Below are 7218 nucleotides of genomic sequence, written 5' to 3'. Positions count from 1 at the left end.
CAAAAGAAAGGACCTTGAATAGTTGCACAGAAAGGGGAGGTTCCATAGGTGTTACCTGTAAAAATGAAGAAAGTTTGTGATCCCATGACTGCAAATAAAAAGAGAAAAATGACAGATTATAAAATACGAAAGTTCATTAAAAAACAGCAGGCTGTGTTGCTGATAACAGTGGCCGTATCCCTGGTCATTTACACTGCAAGTGCCGATTGGACAAACCGTTGTTTAGAAAGCTTCATGTTGGGTATGGTTCTTTGAGAGGCCTAAATAGTGCTGTTAAGCTGGGCCACAAATCAGAAAAGTAAATTTGGCTTGTAAGAAAGAGGGGGTGCTCCTCCCCAGGTCTTTCCTGCCTGTCCCTTTCTGGAATGAATGAGAGGCTAATTACAGGTCCCTCCTTGCACTAATCAAATTAGCTTCAGTTGATCTTGCAGAGGAACTATTTGTTGTCATTGTTCCTAGGGGTTTATTAAGTGTAGTTAAACTTCATAGCGTGTGATTGGTACTATAGCCAAGCCCTCCCTCTCCTATGCCAGCCTGAATATTTTTGGAGCACCCACCTGTGTGGAAAAGGATCAACAGATTTGTCTATACTGATCTTGAATGTATTCATTTGCTCTCAAGCCCCCTCCAGCTCTTCTTCTTCCTCTGTGGTGATGGTTTGTACTTGTATACCTTTGTGCAATACTTGGTGAAATATGTCAAACAAATAAAACTTTCTTGCATAAAAAAAAACAAAAAAAACCAGCAGACTGTGAATAATAATAAAAAAGCAACCCTAAATTGTCTTAAGCGAAATTGCTGTAATTTTGCAACTTGCTCTGTGATTATTATTATTTCTAATAGAAAATGGAGCTCTCCAGTAAAAGGATCAACAGAAGCTCTGATGATTGACTTGGGAAGGACTCTGTGAGGGTTTATGTCATAGTTTCCTTAGCCCCCGGGTAAAAACTGTGATTAAGTGGTGCACGTAAAACTGACTCCACCTGTTCATTATTACAAGGACAGTATCTATTATTTAAAGGAGCTTTATTACATCTGTGCTCTAAAAGCTTTGAGGGCACACCAAGAAAGAAAGCTCGCCTGTACTTAGGAGCAGGTAGCCTGTTTAAATAGAATTAAGACTTGGAAAACTCAGATTTGCGATGTTGGGAGAGGGCATAACAACGCTCCTGTGCTGTTCAGCTCACTGGTACAGCATCTGCTTTGCATGCAGAAGGTCCCTGGCACCTTCAGGTAGGTCTGGGAATGTCCCCTGACCCCGAAGAGACTGCTACTGTAGCCTTATTGGAGTTCACTGATTGGATCTGTGTTGCAGGAAGTTGCAGGAAGGAAGTAAAATGACACCGAGGTTGGTTCAAAGAAAGAGTTTATTCTGCTCTCCAGATAGCAGAAGGCACTTGCGTGGTCAGTCCACAACAAGTTCTCATTTCTTTGAATGAGAAGTTTCATGCAGTATATATATCCTCCAGGCACCGTCTCCCTCCTCCAGGCACCCTTTCCCTCCTTCCCCAGGAATCCAACCACGTCAGCCTATGTACACAGGTTGACATCACATATGTTCCTGCTCTGGTATTCTTAACCATAAAAGGGTATTCTTTCCTGTACTTCTGACCATAAAAGGATCTTCCTGTTCCTACTCTTATCTTGGAGCAAGAGGTCACCATCTCCGAGAACACACTCTGGCGCTGTTCCCAGACTGGGTCTGTGCGTCTTTGTGGTCAGGACGTAAGATAAGGCACAGACGTGTCTTCTCTGTTCTACTGGTACAGTCAAGGTTATCCTTGCCGTCACAAACTGATAAAGGAGAGGGCTCTGAGCACTTGTTTATACAGCTGGGTTTTGGCTCAAGAGGTCAAGTTTATGCATTTTAGAAATGCTAAGAAGAAAAGTGGGGGGGTTCGAGTCAGTTTTAAACTGACTGCACAGAAACCCATTCCTTCACTACCAGTCAGAGCAGACAACACTGAGCTATGAAGGAAATGTGTCTGACTTGGTCTGCTTCCTGCATCCCAATACAGCTTTTGTAGGTTAGCCTCTGTTAGTCTCTGTTTAGCAATATATAGTACTTGGCTTGCTCACAGCTCATAAATTCATAGAGCTGGAATGCAATGCAGGATTATGTCACTGTCCCATACAGGGATCAAACCTGCAACCTGCAACACTCTAACCAACTGAGCTATCCAGGATGACTTCTAATGGGCAGTGACTAGGCACCATGGCTGTGTTCTCCCTCCACTCTCAGAGGCATTAGGCCTCTGAATGCTAATTGCTGGGAATCGCAGGTGGGCTGTTGAGCTCATGCCCAGCTTGTGGACTTTGCATCTGGTTGGCCACTGTGGGAACAGGATACTGGACTAGATAAGTCATTGGCTTGATCCAGTGCTGGGTTCCTATTAGGTTCTTACATTCTTAGTCTTCTGTCTGATTTTCATGCACTGGTGGTAGTTTGTTTTTGTCTTGAATGAAGTTTATTAAGCGATCCAGCAAGACTCCCTGGCCATTTTCAAGTGGTACTGGGACTTTGAAACCCTCTGAGTTCGGGCTCAGGAGCTCTCTCCCTTTTCCTTTTAAATTTTTTTTTTTTAAAAAAATTATACTTTTCAGATATATACATTTCACTGAATTTACAATCATTTCAACATTTTAAAATCTGACTTCCTTCCCACTCTTTCTGAGGTTCCTTAAATTTATTTTCAATATCTTCTACATATCCAAATTAACTTAACTTACTCATTTATTTATCATATATATATATATGTACTCTTATGTAGCTGCAGGTTATTACAATAATCCTGCCAGTGTTTTTATCTGTTTACAATTTACCTGTAAATATTCAATAAACCATTCCCATTCTTTTATTAAAAGTTTGTTATCTTGATTTCTTATTCTTCCGGTAAGTTTCACCAGTTCTGCATATTCCACAAGCTTTTGTATCCATTCTTCCTTTGCTGGGACTTTCCTCTCTCCCTTTTCCAGTGCCAGATTAAACCCTGTGTAGGACCCCTAGGTTAAACCACAGAGCCTAGGACTTGCCGATCAGAAGGTCAGCGATTTGAATCCCCGCAATGGGGTGAGCTCCCGTTGCTCAGTCCCTGCTCCTCCCAACCTAGCAGTTCGAAATAAATAGGGACCGCTCCAGCGGGAAGGTAAACGACGTTTCCGTGCGCGGCTCTGGTTCACCACGACAGGGTGAGCTCCCATTGCTCGGTCCCTGCTCCTGCCAACCTAGCAGTTCAAAAGCACGTCAAAGTGCAAGTAGATAAATAGATACCACTCTGGCAGGAAGGTAAAAGGCATTTCCGTGTGCTGCCCTGGTTCGCCAGAAGCGGCTTAGTCATGCTGGCCACATGACCCGGAAGATGTATGCCGGCTCCCTCGGCCAATAAAGCGAGATGAGCACTGCAACCCGAGTCGGCCACGACTGGACCTAATGGTCAGAGGTCCCTTTACCTTTACTAGGGCCCCTAGGCAGTCGAAATCTCAGGGGGGCCTCACTCCTAACACGGTTTTTATTTTACCAACCAACAATTTTAACAAACCAATTCTATTACACAAAACAAAACAAATCAATATTATTTTGGTTTGTTGTCGAGGTGTGGGGCCCGTAGGCCAATGCCTACTCTGCCTGTTTGGTAATCTGGGCTCCCTGCACCAAACAAATCCCATTCCTGGAGCCTCAGGGAGTCCTGGCCACCTTTTCCATCACCCCCCTCGAGGGCCATCACACCAACTATTTAGGTCTTTCCCACTATTTATAGCAAAATCCCCCTCCCCACCTCTTCCTTCAATGCAGCTTCAGACTTGCCCCAGACTGGCCTTCCTCTCTCCCTCCCCCCCACCTCCAATAATTTCTTCTTCTTTTTAAGGGAGGGGGAAGAGAAAACAACCTGCCAAGCTCAGGCGTTTGGCTGTGTCTTCCTTGCCTCCCTCCCCCTTTCTGGTGAGAGAGAGAGAGAGAGAGAGACCCATGGAACTTTATTTAAAAGGAAGAAGAAGAAGCAAGCCCATAGAGGGCCGACACAATGGGGGTTTTATTCAAATTTGTTTAGAGTTGAACGGATTTGCATGGAAAATGTGTGAGAAAAGACGGCGCCAATGACCTCATCCCCAGCTGCTATTAACGTTCAATTATACGCTGAATAGAAGGCACTGGGAGAACAGACTTGGACGTGCAGAGAATCCAGGTTGGGACGGGAAAGTGTGAGAAACTGCTCCTGCTAACCCCCCTACCCACCCCTTTCTCCTCCCTTCGCTTCAGCAGCGCCCCTCTCCCTCCTCTGGAGGAATACAGGGAGGGGCGCGGAGCCCAGAGCAATCCAGAGCTGGCTGCTCCCCCCACCCAAAAAAAGCCAGTTATGTTGTGCTCAGGGGGTGGGGAGCGGAGGAAGATGCTGTTCTAAGTGCCCTTCTTCTTTCCCCCTCCCAGATCTTAAAACAAATCTGAAAAAGTTGGCCAGAAGAGGGTTTTCTGCATCACTGGACTGTCTACTCCCCGCAAGACTTTTAAATAAAGACCCCTTCCCAACACACACACACACACACACACACACACACACACACACACACACATATCGATGCTTTGAAAATATAGTGATGCCCTGCGATACAAAACGCACCTACTTTGGAATAAACCTCGCTGACCACAATGAGATCAGCTTCCGAGGAAATGGTTCAGGAGTGCCAACTTGAATAAAATATTTTTTAGGGGGGCAGTAAGTTCTGCCCTGCATAATCAATCACATGATATGGCGGGCATACACTATTTGAATGACAATGTCTATCAGCTTTTTGGGAGGCCCTCATTTTTTTGGGGGGGGGGCATAGGGACTTCGGCCCCTAGTAGTTGGCTCCTAGGAAGCGGTTAGTCGTCCCCTGCGTAAACACCGTCGTCAGGAGGAAGTCCCACTGAAATCAGCAGGGTTTACTTCCGTGTAAATGATGCATAATAAGTTTCAGGTTGCACAGGTGCCAAGGCACGCTTACCTGGAAGGAAGACACCCCCCCCCCACTCTTCCACTTGAATGGGTGGGGCCTTCTTTCTTAGTAAGGATGCTTAGGATCCGGCTGCAAAACTGGGCTGCTAAGGGCGTCTACTTGGGAGTAAGCTTCACTAGATTGCCTGGCTGGTAAAACGTGCATGGGCCGTAGATTTTGATTCTCTCTCTAGGTCTCTCCCCCCACTCACGCGACCAATCCTCCCCAACTTTGTAACAGGCAGACTTTTAAATTTTTTGCAATCCGGGGAAGAAGAAATGTAAGGTGAAGTCAGCCTTCCAAAATAGAATTGTGAAGTAGAGCTGCTGTGGGTGTTAACAGGATGCGACAAGCGCTTGATCCGGACTCTCTGAGCCTCTAGTCGATTGCGCCACATTTTATTCGGAGCGGAGTGACGGTTTCTAATGCATCTCCCCACCTTACTCCAAAAATAACATACAGGCAGGCACGTATTGATTAAAAAGAAAAAGCCCATTCCTTTTGCAACAGGACATAAAATTTAAATTTCAAAATTTTGGGGACAATCTCTTAAGATGAGCATGCAAGTGCGGGGGTGGGGTGGTGGGGTCCCCAATAAAAGTGTGTCAAAGACGTTGCGCTAAGATTTATTTCCCAGGTACCATTTCTTGCTTTCAGCCACATTTTGTGAGGTGTGGGAAATGTTCTCCCGAGGAAAGCAAGAATAAATTATTAGAGCAACGGCTGGGTGAGAAAAGGCTGGCTTGATTGTATCTGTGAAGTGGGGGGGGGCGAATAAAAGAAGGAGGGGTTTAATTGCATCAAGTCTGGGGTCGCACAATAATTATGCACCCCCTCAATTAACTGTGCTTTAAAGGGGAAGACACGCTCCCTCTCTTTCACACACACACACACACCCACACCCAAAATGGGTGCAAAGTTTGCGCGCCCCTTCCCTCAATTAACGTTGCTTTGGGAAAACAGACATTGCCCACCCCACAGAAGCGCCCCCCCAGCAAATCTGATTTTGCATTCCACGCAGGAACTTCGGGGACTAAGGGGGAAAAAACAGCAGCCCCTCTCAAACCCCTCTTCCCAGACCCAGACAGGCCGCCCCAAGGTGCCCCTCTACAAAGTTCTCAGGCTGTCTCAGCCTCAGACAAAGTCCCCGACTCCGAAGTTCAAGTTCAGTCGACGGGACGGACGCTTGGCCGCGGAGCTCTCCATTCCTTTCCAGACCCGGGTCTTTTGTTCCTCTTCTGACAATCGCTCTTTATCCAGCCCTAACAACACCCTCCCCCGTTCCCCTCCCCTCCCGTCCCGTCCCCGCTTTCTTTAACTTGGCACCGTTTAGCTGCCTGGTCTGCAAAAAACTTCACAGCTCCGGTTTGTTGGTTCCCTAAGCACTCCAATTACCCCCTTTTCTCTTTCCTCACATATATGTATATCTGTATATATGCCCCGCGAGCGTCTCTCTCTACACTCGAAGGCTGTGCAGAGTAGAGATAGCCGGAGGCGGGCTTCCTTCTTGCCCAAAATCCTTAAGAAGGAAGGTGGGCCATGTGTGTCTGTTTTGACGGGGGCGGGGGCGGAGTTCCAAAGAGAGTTTCCTTTCCAAGTTTTTTTTTAATATTATTTTTTAAAAGGGCTTTCCGAGGCACGAGTTCAAGTATCTGTCCTTTTAAAAAGCCCCAGAGAGAGAGAGAGAGACCAGTTTGGGGGTTAATCCGAGACAGAGCTCTGGAGAAATTGCATTCAGGTAAGCAGGGGGAAATCCCATTATTCTTATTCTTAATAATAATATTTCACTGTCCTTTACCCTTTGAAGGCTTTGCTCTTTTAACAGGCCCTCATCTCCCCAATATGACAGCAGACTGAAGCTGAAATACCAAAGTCACTCTGTTTTGCTGGGTTGAGGCAGTTGTTTTGTTCAAGAGGGTCATTTTTTTTGACCCTGGGCAGCATCTCAGGAGAGGCAGGTTGATGCTCTGGTCTGTGAATGGTCTTTGGGACACAATGAGGACTGCTGCCATTAAAACAACAAACCTACCCTCTATCAGGCTCTCCTGCTTGAAGGAGGCCCCCGGTTTCACTGTCCCAGCCCTGGGTGTTGTGGGGAGAGGGTGGGCTCCTGTTGCTTTAAGGGTGAAAGGAAGGTCAAGAGAAGGTCAGGCTGTAATAACTGAAGGCGTGCATTTGTGGCATACATTAGGGCACAAGAGGTATGTGTGGAGGGCTCAACTAAATGTACCTGGGTGTACCTGT

At 46.4% G+C, this 7218-nt stretch overlaps 1 long non-coding RNA gene across 1 annotated transcript in view; it reads left to right on the top strand.

Annotated features, from left to right (window-relative positions):
• The first annotated feature begins 6650 nt into the window (after positions 1 to 6650).
• LOC307203547 overlaps positions 6651 to 7218 on the top strand; it is a 117502-nt gene continuing 116934 nt past the window's right edge. The window contains exon 1 of the long non-coding RNA XR_013833279.1: positions 6651 to 6712. This is a non-coding gene — a long non-coding RNA (uncharacterized lncRNA). The remainder of the gene's footprint in view (positions 6713 to 7218) is intronic.

The sequence above is a fragment of the Podarcis cretensis genome (assembly GCF_951804945.1).
Source record: "Podarcis cretensis genome assembly, chromosome: 14".
In the NCBI taxonomy this organism is placed as follows: Eukaryota; Metazoa; Chordata; class Lepidosauria; order Squamata; family Lacertidae; genus Podarcis; species Podarcis cretensis.
This window is presented reverse-complemented; position numbering and strand designations above follow the sequence as displayed.